Source organism: Tachypleus tridentatus, chromosome 1 (genome assembly GCF_004210375.1).
Source record: "Tachypleus tridentatus isolate NWPU-2018 chromosome 1, ASM421037v1, whole genome shotgun sequence".
Classification (NCBI taxonomy): domain Eukaryota; kingdom Metazoa; phylum Arthropoda; class Merostomata; order Xiphosura; family Limulidae; genus Tachypleus; species Tachypleus tridentatus.
In genome coordinates this window covers 176,036,577-176,048,488 of record NC_134825.1, presented here as the reverse complement: position 1 = coordinate 176,048,488, position 11,912 = coordinate 176,036,577, and positions in this window count along the sequence as shown.

The following is an 11,912-nucleotide window of genomic DNA, read 5'->3' as shown; positions in this document are numbered from 1 at the left end:
TACAATTCAGAAAAGAAAAGACTGGGATGATCTTGTTTCAAGGAGAGGAAGTTCACTGTGTACCTCTCATAAATTTCCAGACAGTTCATCTGATGATGACCACAAAAAATTATTGAAATGCTATAAATTTGAAAAAGTAAGCCACCTGTGTGTAGTCTTTTATTTAGAAAGACTAGTGTTACACATGTTTGTAGAAACCAATTTAAAGCCAACTTTAAAGTAGTTATTTGATGCACTCTTAACATGGGGCATGATAGTGGGTAATATTCTATGTGTTTAGGTACAATAAACTGAAATGTGAGCGAGAATTGTGTAGTAATTATTCTTGGATTGTTAACAAGTATGTAAACATTTGTGGGTGAATTTCCCGAGTAAGTGTTTTGAAAACTGTCACATTTTAGGTTATCATGTAGGGAAAAAACTGGCAATGAATATTGTTATAATTCTTTGACAGATTTGGAGCACAGAGATAGTGTAGTCTATTTAAAGAGGCAGATTTGGTTTTATCCATCCTTTACAGATGCACCATCATTGTCATTGTTTCATTTTAGTAAGCTTTTTCTTTTTCAGTGAAAGATAATAAATACTAAGTTTTACATCTTACTGAATGAATATAACATTGTATGAAATTCTATGTGTGTGTTAAATAACAAATTTGTGAGTAGTTTGAATAGTTTTAAATTTGTTTGTGTGTGTGTACTTTTGCACAATGTCCCTTAAGGGGTCAGCTGTGACTTTATGTACTTACAATGTTGTTGCATTCCCAACAGTGGACAGAAGACAGGTAGTTTATTGCATAGATTTGCAAATTAAAAGTTGGTAATGATTTTTCAAGTGATATTAATGCCAATGTTTATTTAAATTATTGAAATACTTTTCGTTTTGTAAACATAACAGCAAATCTTAACATTTTCATTACTATAGCAACATGACAAACACATTCTTGATGATGAGAAACCCACTTCAAATAAAAATGTATCTCAGAACAGCTGGTATGGGTATTAATACTTTCATTAATAAGAAGAGAACAATGTTTCAACCTTCCTAGGTCATCTTCTTAACCTGAAGATGACCTAGGAAGGTTGAAACTTCATTCTCTCTTTATCAATGAAAGTGTTAATACCCATACCAGCAGTTGTGAGATACAGAACAAACACGTATTATTTCTAGTTTTTACACACTGATAAATAGTCTTCACTACACTGCTTGTTAATATGCATGATACTATTAATTCCTTTTAGTGTTATTAGTTCTGTCACATTTGTGAAGAACGATGACTAATATCTTGTTCAGGTTCTGTTTAATTTTGATTTTCAGTTCAAGGTGGGCTGAAAATATAACTCATTTATTAACATCTTTGTTGTCTACTGGTGTTACAGATTCATTTTTAAAAGCATGAAAGTAACATTTCAAGGTCAGAAAGTCAAACAATATATAAAAAAGGCACATAATATAAAACTTGGATATTCTGATTGAAATGTCATGTCGCAACTAAGGGCATAATGTATGATGAAATCAGAACCTCGAAAGATGCGAGATATTTTATTTGGAAAGCTGATATTCTAATTCTCTTGTTTGTCAATGTTAGGAGTAATTCCAAGCTTAAATATATATATATAAAGAATTCTACAACAGTGAAAATATGGAATTGTTGAAAACGTTAAGTGTGAAAAGCAGCTTTTTTTTATGAGAATCCTTTGTGAGATGACAGGTTTCTGAAAAATAAAAGAGAGGGCAAAAGTATTTAGAATTTGAATCCTTTGCAACATGACACAACATTTCTCATGTTGCATTGGTTGATGTTATCATTATTATAACCCAAAAGTTAAAGACATCAAGGGCCCAGTTAGTCCATTCCATGTGCTAAACTAAGCTTCAAAATAAAAATAATATTTAAATTTACTTCATCCACCATGTTAGAATGAAAACTATTCCATATTTGTGTCCCCTGGACCAAAACAGTACTGCAAATGTGGCATATAAAATGAAATGTTAACCACTTTACATTTCTATTCAGTATTTCTGTATACACAATTTAAAATCGTACTTATCCTGATGTTAGAAAGAGTTTACTGTTTGGATGAATTAAAAAATAAAATTAAAATCATATCACTTATGCATTGACATACATTTATTATAATCTGCCATTTATTTACCAAATGATCTAAAACATTTCATAAAGCAGTAGCATTGTTCTTACACCCAAAATCGTAATATCAGTAAAACTAATTACTTTATTAATCATCTATGCCACTGATTTTAATCAAAAAGAGCAAAGGTCATAATATTGAACCAAGATACCACACTTATCACAGTATTCTAACTTCACATACAACAACCCTGTGCTTTCTTCCATCTAGAAACTTTTCTGTCTAGTAAACCAACTTATCCCCACACTTATTGGGAGAACCTTTCTAATAAGCCTTTTCATGACACCATGTTAAATGCTTTCTGAACATCAAGATGAATTTAATACATATCCATACTCTTGTATACATAGCCAGTAACCTTTTAAAAAAATCTCAAACTATTTGCAAGACAAGATCTTTATTCAGTGAAACCATCTTCTTGCCTTATTCAGTAAAATTTAAACTTCATTAAATGGTTTTCAAAGCATCTTTTATCAGATTTTTAAAAACACTTCCCATTAATGACATAAGACTAATAGGCTTATAATTACAAGGACAGTTTTTATTCTGGTTATTTTTCTTAATTTTCTCAAGTAGATGATATGGATGTGGGGTTGAAAACCTGTATCTCAACTTCTACTCTTGAGTTCCAGAATAAGCTAATAACAGTATATATTTTACAATAACTACTATTACACTAATATTCAAGAGTTATTTCACATTTGTAATATATGTGTTTAATTTTTCACCATCCCTAGATATTGATGTTTGAAATGGTTCTTTCCATAAAAGTAATCTCAGGAATTGAATTTTTTCACTTATAATGCTCAATTCTTGCATGTCTTTAGAGATATTCCACCTCTGCATCCACATAATAAGTCCATATAATGAATAATTTTATTTGGTTTTTTTCTATGACATTGCAGAGTAATACTTACTTAATCTGATAGTAATCAACTCCAGAATTGTATCTCCAGTCCACATAATTAAATCCAGTTTCACCTAATACAGCCACATCAATAGTATAAACTGCTCTTTCATTCACTACTGATAAATCAAGTTTACATAATTTACCCAAAGTAGAATTGTACATTCCAGGTTCTTGAATTATTCTTTTAATCTCAGGAACTTGATCCTGGTATATTTAAGTTTCTTTCAAACATATTCATTGTGAGTTACACAGTGGCTACAGATATGTGCATTATAACTCTTCCGGTACATTTAGATCTGGAGTTTTGCTGAAAATCTTTTGTATATTGATAGTTATTACAGCAAGTAGAAAGTATTCATAGAAAGAGGGTCTTCATTTATGGTATTTGATTTTAAAAGAAACAATATGTAATAAAGTACCAAACGAATCTGAAGTAATATAATCGAGATTTTGCAGAACATTTACTCAGTTTAATATGTTTGCATAACTTCTGTTTTCTGACATGTTATATAAGTATGGAAATCTTTCAAAATGTTTTAGTTGCTCAACTGTGTGTAATTTTCACATAACACTTTTGTTTTTTGCTAGTTTACCTCATTAAAAAAATTTGCACATGCATGCACCTACATTATTGTCTGTCTGTGATTTCTATTTGTTATATAAGGAACCACTTCTTTTCTATGTGGGTTTTTGCCATCTTACTTCATTAAAAAGATGTGTACATGCATGGATAAGTAATACTTGGGTGCAACCTTCAGGGTCCACTTAGTATGGATGCAAAATAGCAGGTTTCTAGGTTATTTCCTGTTGGAGCTATGACAGTCACACACATAGACATGCATGCACATATCTGTCTGTCATTTCTATTTGTAACATAAGGAATCACTTTTTTCTGTGGTTTTTCACTAATTTGCCTTATTAAAAGTAATGTACACATGCATGGATATGTAATAATACCCAGGTACACACCCTCAGGGTCTACTTAGTATTCATGCAGAATTTTAGGATTCTAGATTTTTTTTTCCTCTTGGAGTTATGGCAGTCACACACAGAACCACAGACATGCCCTTTTATCACAGATCAGCATTGTTATACAGTAAATATCTTTATTGAACCTCCTGTTATTTAGATATTAGCATTGTTCTACAGTAACTATTCTTACTTGAACTCTTATTTTGTGAGCATATCCCATTGTTCTCAAGTAGATTCCTTTTTATCTGAATATACCATACCAGTAACAATCTTAAAGACCTAGTCCTCAGGCTATCACAAATATTTTGAAGTGTCTACATCACTTCCAGAATAACAAAATCCTCGGTGACAGTTTGAAAGAAATGCTATTTTTTTAAAACTTTTTTCGTTATATGGGAAGACACTTTGCTTTCCTTTAATAACATAAATGAAAGTTGAATGAGTTATCAGTTTTCATGAAATCACACTGAGTGAAAATGTCACCACGACCTCTGTCATCATTATTATTTTTAAGATACAAAAGCCACTTCTAAAGAACCACCTCAGCAGAAGACTGCCATTTTAAACAATACACAAATAAGTGTAAACAATATTAATTGTTGTGAACTTTTCATGGTGTATATTTCTAAATGGAACTGAAACAAAAGTCAAGAAAAGTTTTAGAATTTTAAAATTTGTACTTTTTATGTTTTATTGAAATAAATGCTTCTTGAAGATCATTATGGTTTTGTTATTGGGCATCATATAACCATGTGTGTTGGCTTGTGAAAACACTGTTTTCAACACTGGTATGAAATATAGATATTGTAATTGGATGATGGCATACAATTAGTAAATCAAAATCTAGGCTATACAGTGACAAGTCTGACAGAATCATGCATTTTAAAGCCTGGTCTTTAGGAAGACAAGCTAGTCTTGGTGTTGGTCTCTATATATCAAGTGATGGTACCATTTCTCATTGGTTATAAGGTTGGGAGATGGAATCAGAGGGGTAACAGGGAAGTGCAACAGATCTAAATCTCATTAAAATCAAGAAAAAATGTAACTAAATGCTTTAGTTGAGTCATCTGTTTGATTGTTTTCTTACAGCAAAGCCACGTTGGGCTATCTGCTGAGCCCACCGAGAGGAATCGAACCTCTGATTTTGTATTGTAAATCAGAGGACATGCCACTGTACTAGCGGGGGGCTGTTTGAATTGTATTCTACAACTAAAATAGTAAATTTCACTATTTTTTTCTTAGAGTGTGAGAAATGTCAAAAGCTACAAAACAAATGAAAATTTCAAACTTTGTATTCTAGAAACCTTATCATTTCTACCTCTTTATTACAGATAACTTTTAACTATTTTCTGGTGAACACAAGTACTCCTGATCTTTGTTTTATTTTTGACATCAAGTGTACATTTAAGTGACTCTCAGTTACAGCATGTAATTTACACAGTATCACGCAGTTGTTTAGTGTGTGGGAAAAACATTATAACAAACAGTTGAGCACATTTGAAGATACACACTGGAGATAAACCGTACATATTGTAGTGTGTAATAAAAGATATCAAAGCAATAGGAGAGTTTAAAATTCATGAGACAGCACATACTGGGAAGAAACCATACAGTTGTGTAGTATGTGGTAAAGGGTTTTGAAGGAACAGTCAATTAAAATAACGTGAGAGAGTACACACTGATGAGAAAGCCATATTCTTGTGTATTTTATGATAAAAGTTTAGCACTAAAAGTAATCTTAACAGGCATGAAAAGGTGCACACTAGAGAGAAACCATACAGTTGTTTAGTGTGTGGTAAAGAATTTGAGAGTAACTAAGCTCAAAAGGCATGAGAGGGTACACTCGGGCAGAAATTATACCACTGAGAAGTTTGTAAGTAAGGTTAACTTTAAAACAAATTAGAAGGTGCTCAGTGTGGAAAGAGTCATAAACTTATGCAGTGTGTTCTAAAGAATTTTGAGAAAAAATAAAAAACAGTTTTTCAGTATGGTGCAGAAATATATAAGGTCTAGTAATGAAGAAAACGTTTGAGGAGAGATACTAGAGAAAAATCACACGGTTGGTGTGTTCCAAGGAATTTGTAGCATTATCACTTTAAAATGCATAAAAATGAACAGAAATTCTAAAATCGACAAGTGAGAAACTGCTTTGGCATGCCATCAAGAGAACTTTTGTTCTTTTCATGATTTATTTAGTAAATAAGCTGTTTTATATAAACTCAAATTTTGTACAGGTGTTTGTACTGATTAATCAAGAAATGTGGCAGTTGTTGAAACTACTTTTGTTTTGTACTAAATATGGTTTTAAGGTCTACCTTAGTATGTTATTTCTATTTCTCTAGTGATTTGGGTGGAGAGATATTTGTGTTTGGTTAGAAGTTTATTTTATATTTGATTGCCTTTTATTATTATTACATACTTTGAATCTGGATACAGTGTTTGATTAGTGATCTTTATTAATACTGTTTTGTAACTGTATGCTATCAGCAGATGAGTGTTTCTTATGTATTATTGTGTGTCTCAGTGTTTTTAATAATGATGAATGTTTGTATATTTACTTTCTATCCATAGCTAAAGATCATACTTTGTGTATTTTACAGTTTTTATTGTAATTAAGAGGTTTATTTTGTGTATTATGTTTTAAAGAGGTTTCCCTTGCTGGGACAGCAGTAAATCTGTGAATTTACAATGCTAAAATGAGGGGTTTGATTCCACTTGGTGGACACAACAGATAGCCCAATGTTGTTTTACTGTAAGACAAACTCTTTAAAGAGATTTTATGTGTAGCTTTATCGTTATCAATTGTGGTTTTTTTCTGAAATAGCTACACCTCTCTATGTGTTCAATAAAGCTTGAATATACATTGTGTGAATACAATAATTGAAAATGTGTTCCAGTGTTTTCAGTGGATTTGATCAAATCACTGTTACTGTGAACTTTGTGTTTCTGTGCAAGATTACAGCTGATATTTTAAGAAACCAATTCTTTTCCTCAACCTTGTGGTATTTCCAGGTGTCCCTTACAATGACAAGATAAGTCTACAGAACAACTATAGGTTTGATCAAGATGTTTATTACAAAGTAATTCTTATGTAATTGAGTCCATAAAAAGGAAATAGAGGCTGTACATAATTACATGACATCACAATGAATAATATTTATTATTCACAATGCTCTGTGTATGTTTGTGCTACATTTCTGAAACAAATACTAATCTTCCTACATAGGTAGCTTGCTATTTATGTATGGAGGTTAGTATCTATCTGAAATATATTTCTAGGTAAGGAAAATGTTAACTTCAGATTCTGGAACCATGTTTTACACCAAGTCTAGACCAGATTGACTTGTCATATTACTTAATCAAATGTGTAATTTTAAACTAACCAGTAGGAGTGTATATTTATTCAAGTAATTAGTTACCCCTGTAGAAACATGAGGAAGGTTGTTAGCTTGAGATATCACCTGAATACTGATAGACAAGATGGCTGTCTGCCTTTACATTGTGTGTACTACTATACAGCATTCTTTTGACAAAACTTGTTGTTTCAGATGAATAATACTGAACTTGAATAAAAACAACTTAACAATATTCTTGACATGTTATGTGAAAATTGCACATGTACCCCAATAACTGACAAATTTCAAAAAGTCCTTATTCTCAAATTAGAATATATGAAACAGTCTGATTCCTCCCAATATACAAACATACATGCAAAATATGTACATCTTATTTAAAGGGCATAAAGTGATGGTATTATCAATGTATCTTTACAACTACATTTATTTTGTAAAAGTACAAGACTAGCTTGTATACAATGACAGACCAATTACTTTGTTCATAGTTTTACACGTTTTTACAATATAAGTAATGGCGAATAACGAGTGTGTTACAAGTTGTAATTTTGAAGGATTGTGAATGTCTTTTAAAATGGTACTTTTTGTAAGTTCATTCGTTTTACATTCTGGTAAATTATATTTAGTTACTTATTTCTATATTGCACATTGAAATATAGTCCCACGCTTGTACATCGGTAAGCCTACGGATTTACAACGCTAAAATCAGGAGTTAGATTCCACTTGGTAGACTCAGATAGTCCGAGGTGGCATTGTTAAATTAAAACACACGTACACACACACTGAAGTATAAAAGACATCTAGTAATAAACATTCTTAGTTAGATATATTTTTATAATACATTAGATGAAGAATGTAATATTTAATAATATAAAAAAACTAATCCTAAATCCTTATGACAATTATAATAACGCATCACCAACATGTAAAAAACGTTCATACTGTAACAAATGGTTTTATAAAGTGTTTAGACCATTATTATGTTCTTTGTATCCCACCTGGCCTAAAGAGTACTGGATTGGATAAAATTCTCAGCTATTAAAAGATATGGCGATACGATACTATCTTTTGAATTCCCGTCAAACCAAACATGCTTGCCCTTTCAGCTGTGGAGGTATTATAATGTGACGATCAATCCAACTATTTGTTGGTAGAAGAGTTAGCGGTGATGACTAGTGCCTTCCCTCTAATCTTACATTACTAAATTAAGTTCAGATAGCCCTCGTGTAGCTTTGCGTGAAATTCCAAACAATACTATATTTTTAATTTCATGAAATTTGAAGAACTTTCAGCAAACATTTAAATCTTTTGTGCAGAAAAAAAAAATCAGAATTTATAGTTAACTGTGAAGTATTGTTTAAAAATAATTCAAAAAAGGAAGACTGCATATATTCATTTCTTTTATTTAAAACCTTACATGCAGAGTAACGTAAAATAGTCAGGTGCAATTTAGTTTATCGAACCTGAGAATTTGGAAAAAAACACCATAAAATGTGAAGTACTGAAGTGAGTGTGGATAATGTAGATAACATATTGCAGACAAAAATGTCTAGATATCTATCGTATCGACTACTATGATGAGTTACAAAACCATAATTATTATACAAATGTGTACGCCATAACACCTGCTGGCCTGGAAGTATCGAGCATAACTTGTAAAAATACCCAATCCACGAGACTACACAATTCGCTCAAATAGTGAAAACAGTAACCACTCCATCTTGATTACGAATTTCAGAGTCATCTCATCTGGATCATCAAATACTGAAAATTTAATTAAAGAAAGTTTATCTACAGGGTAGCCCGTAAGTTCCTACCCATCCATATATCTTATGTATCCAGTGTATCTGTGTGCTGTCCCTCTTCTCACTGCATAATATTATGCGACGCCATGTTCTGTGAGACATTTCCCTCAACATAGCAGGGACTATTGTTCCAAATGCCGCGGTAACAGCTGCCTTCAACTCATCATTAGTAATATTGAATATAATATAATAATATATGGATGGGTAGGGACTTACCGGCCACCCTGTATATTAAATGAACACCCCAATTCAAATTATAACAACACTTCACTATAATTAAGTATTTTGTAAATGCCTGTACAATAATATCACTGCATTACTCTGTTCTCTCTTTTTACCTATTAATTTATTTCATGTTTTTATTCTGTATTTTAATTACATTTATAGTGTTTAAACTTTATAATATGTCTGTACCTAATAATGTACCATGTTCAATATAGCTTGCTGAAAATGAAAGAATTAAATGTTTGTTATTTAATATACATGTGTCATCAAATGTTAGTTTTTGTTGCCGCTGTCGTCCTGTTATTCGAGATATTTTCCCTTAGTGAAACTGTGTTGACTACCCACTAAAATTCTGAACTTTGTTAAATAACATTGCTAAGCATATTTTCACAGACTTTCCAAAACTTTTTCACAACTGGTGCAAGACTAATGGGTCTGTAATTACTGAAAGCATCTTTATCATCATTAAAAAGATGAGTTACATTAGCTAACTGCTGATACCTGTCTACTATTCAAGGAACCTTTTACATTAGCTAACTGCTGATACCTGTCTACCATTCAAGGAACCTTTTACATTAGTTAACTGCTGATACCTGTCTACTATTCAAGGAACCTTTTACATTAGCTAACTGCTGATACCTGTCTACTATTCAAGGAACCTTTTACATTAGCTAACTGCTGATACCTGTCTACTATTCAAGGAACCTTTTACATTAGCTAACTGCTGATACCTGTCTACTATTCAAGGAACCTTATCGTTTGTTAAACTCGCCAATATTTTTCTTATCAAGCTTAAAATTAATGCATTCTTCTTATTTGATGTCGTTTCCATTTATCAACTGTTCAAGATGTGGAATGCTGTTTAAATCTTCATTCGAAAAAACGAATGTAAAAACAAAATTTTATAACCCAGCAATCTCATAATTATCACCCTTCCTTTATCACCCTTCAAAGGTTCTACCCCCAATTCTTCATAAATCTTTACTGTTAATTTTTATATTTTCATCCACTCCTTTCCTATGCACCCTTTTCGATGTCCTAATTTCCTGTTTCGCCATCTTTCTTAATATTTTATAATCTTCTAAGTACACTCTCAAACCAGTCAATTTAAATTTCATAAATTTATGAGGCTTTTATTTAATTTTATCTCTTAAACCCTTTATTAACGAACCTGGTTTTTCACTTGTAGCTACCCTTCATTTTTTCTAAAAGGAATATATTTACTTTGAACACTTAAAAAATTATCTTCAACAAGTTTCCACATAACTGCCAAATCCGAAGCATAATTATTGTCGCATCTCTTCAAAACTCGTTTTTTTTTCTTAAATTTATAACCAAAATAAAATTATTTATCTTCTCCAAACGTAATAAGACATTAAACCTAAGAGAGCAAGGATCGGTAACAGCCAGATGTTACCCCATTTACAGTCTCCTGGTAGTACAATGGTAAGTCTACGGAGTTACAACGCTAAAGTAAGCGGTTCGGATCCCGTTAGTGGACTCAGGAGATAGCTCGATATGGCTTTGCTAAAAGAAAAACAAACAAATAAATCGCCAATTTACACCCTGTCAATCATTTCTATATTTGAAGTTAACAATAAATCTAAAATAACATTGTTAATAGTAGATTCCTTCACTAATTGGTGATAAAAAAAAGACCACTAAAATCTTTTTCCCCTTATATCCATTAAGAGAAACTCAAATGAATTCAATCTTCTTGCTATTATCTTTAATATCCTTAACTTCACATCCTCACATATTACAAACAATACTGAGCCTCTTATTCAGTCAAAAACTCTCTCGATATCTTATCGAGAGTTTTTTTTTATATAATTTCGCGCAAAGCTACACGAGGGCTAACTGCCCCTAATTTAGCAGTGTAAGACTAGAGGGAAGGCAGCTAGGCATCACCACCCATCGCCAACTTTTGGGCTACTCTTTTACCAACGATTGACTGTCACATTATAACGCCCCCACTGCTGGTAGGGCGAGCATGTTTGGTGTGTTCGAGATTCGAACCCGCGACTCTCGGATAACGAGTCGAGTGTCTTATCCACCTGGCCATGCCGGACTTAGAGAGTTTATGATAAGCAAGTTAATATCGATTTGATGTAGGTACAATTCACTTAACAAATAGCTAGCTAGCTCGGTATTGTGCTTTCTTTACCAAGTAACACGCCGAGTTGTTCCAACGCTTAAGTCATGTAATGTTTTCGTAAAAATACTAATGTCTGGTGTGAAGTCAAATAGTTTATAATGACTGAAATCTGTAAACGTTCTTGATCAAATATCTGAAGTACCCATTAAAAGCATTAGACACAGTTATAGCTTTCGAGGTTTAAAGTACACTAACTATAGCAAACAGTAATATGTACTCAGTGAAGTAATATGTACTGTCACCCGGCACGTTGCAATGATTATATTCATAGGTTTGAGGAGAGTTTCTCGAAAGTTCATTTTGGGAAACAGTATAAGCGATACACTAGTGTTTACATAC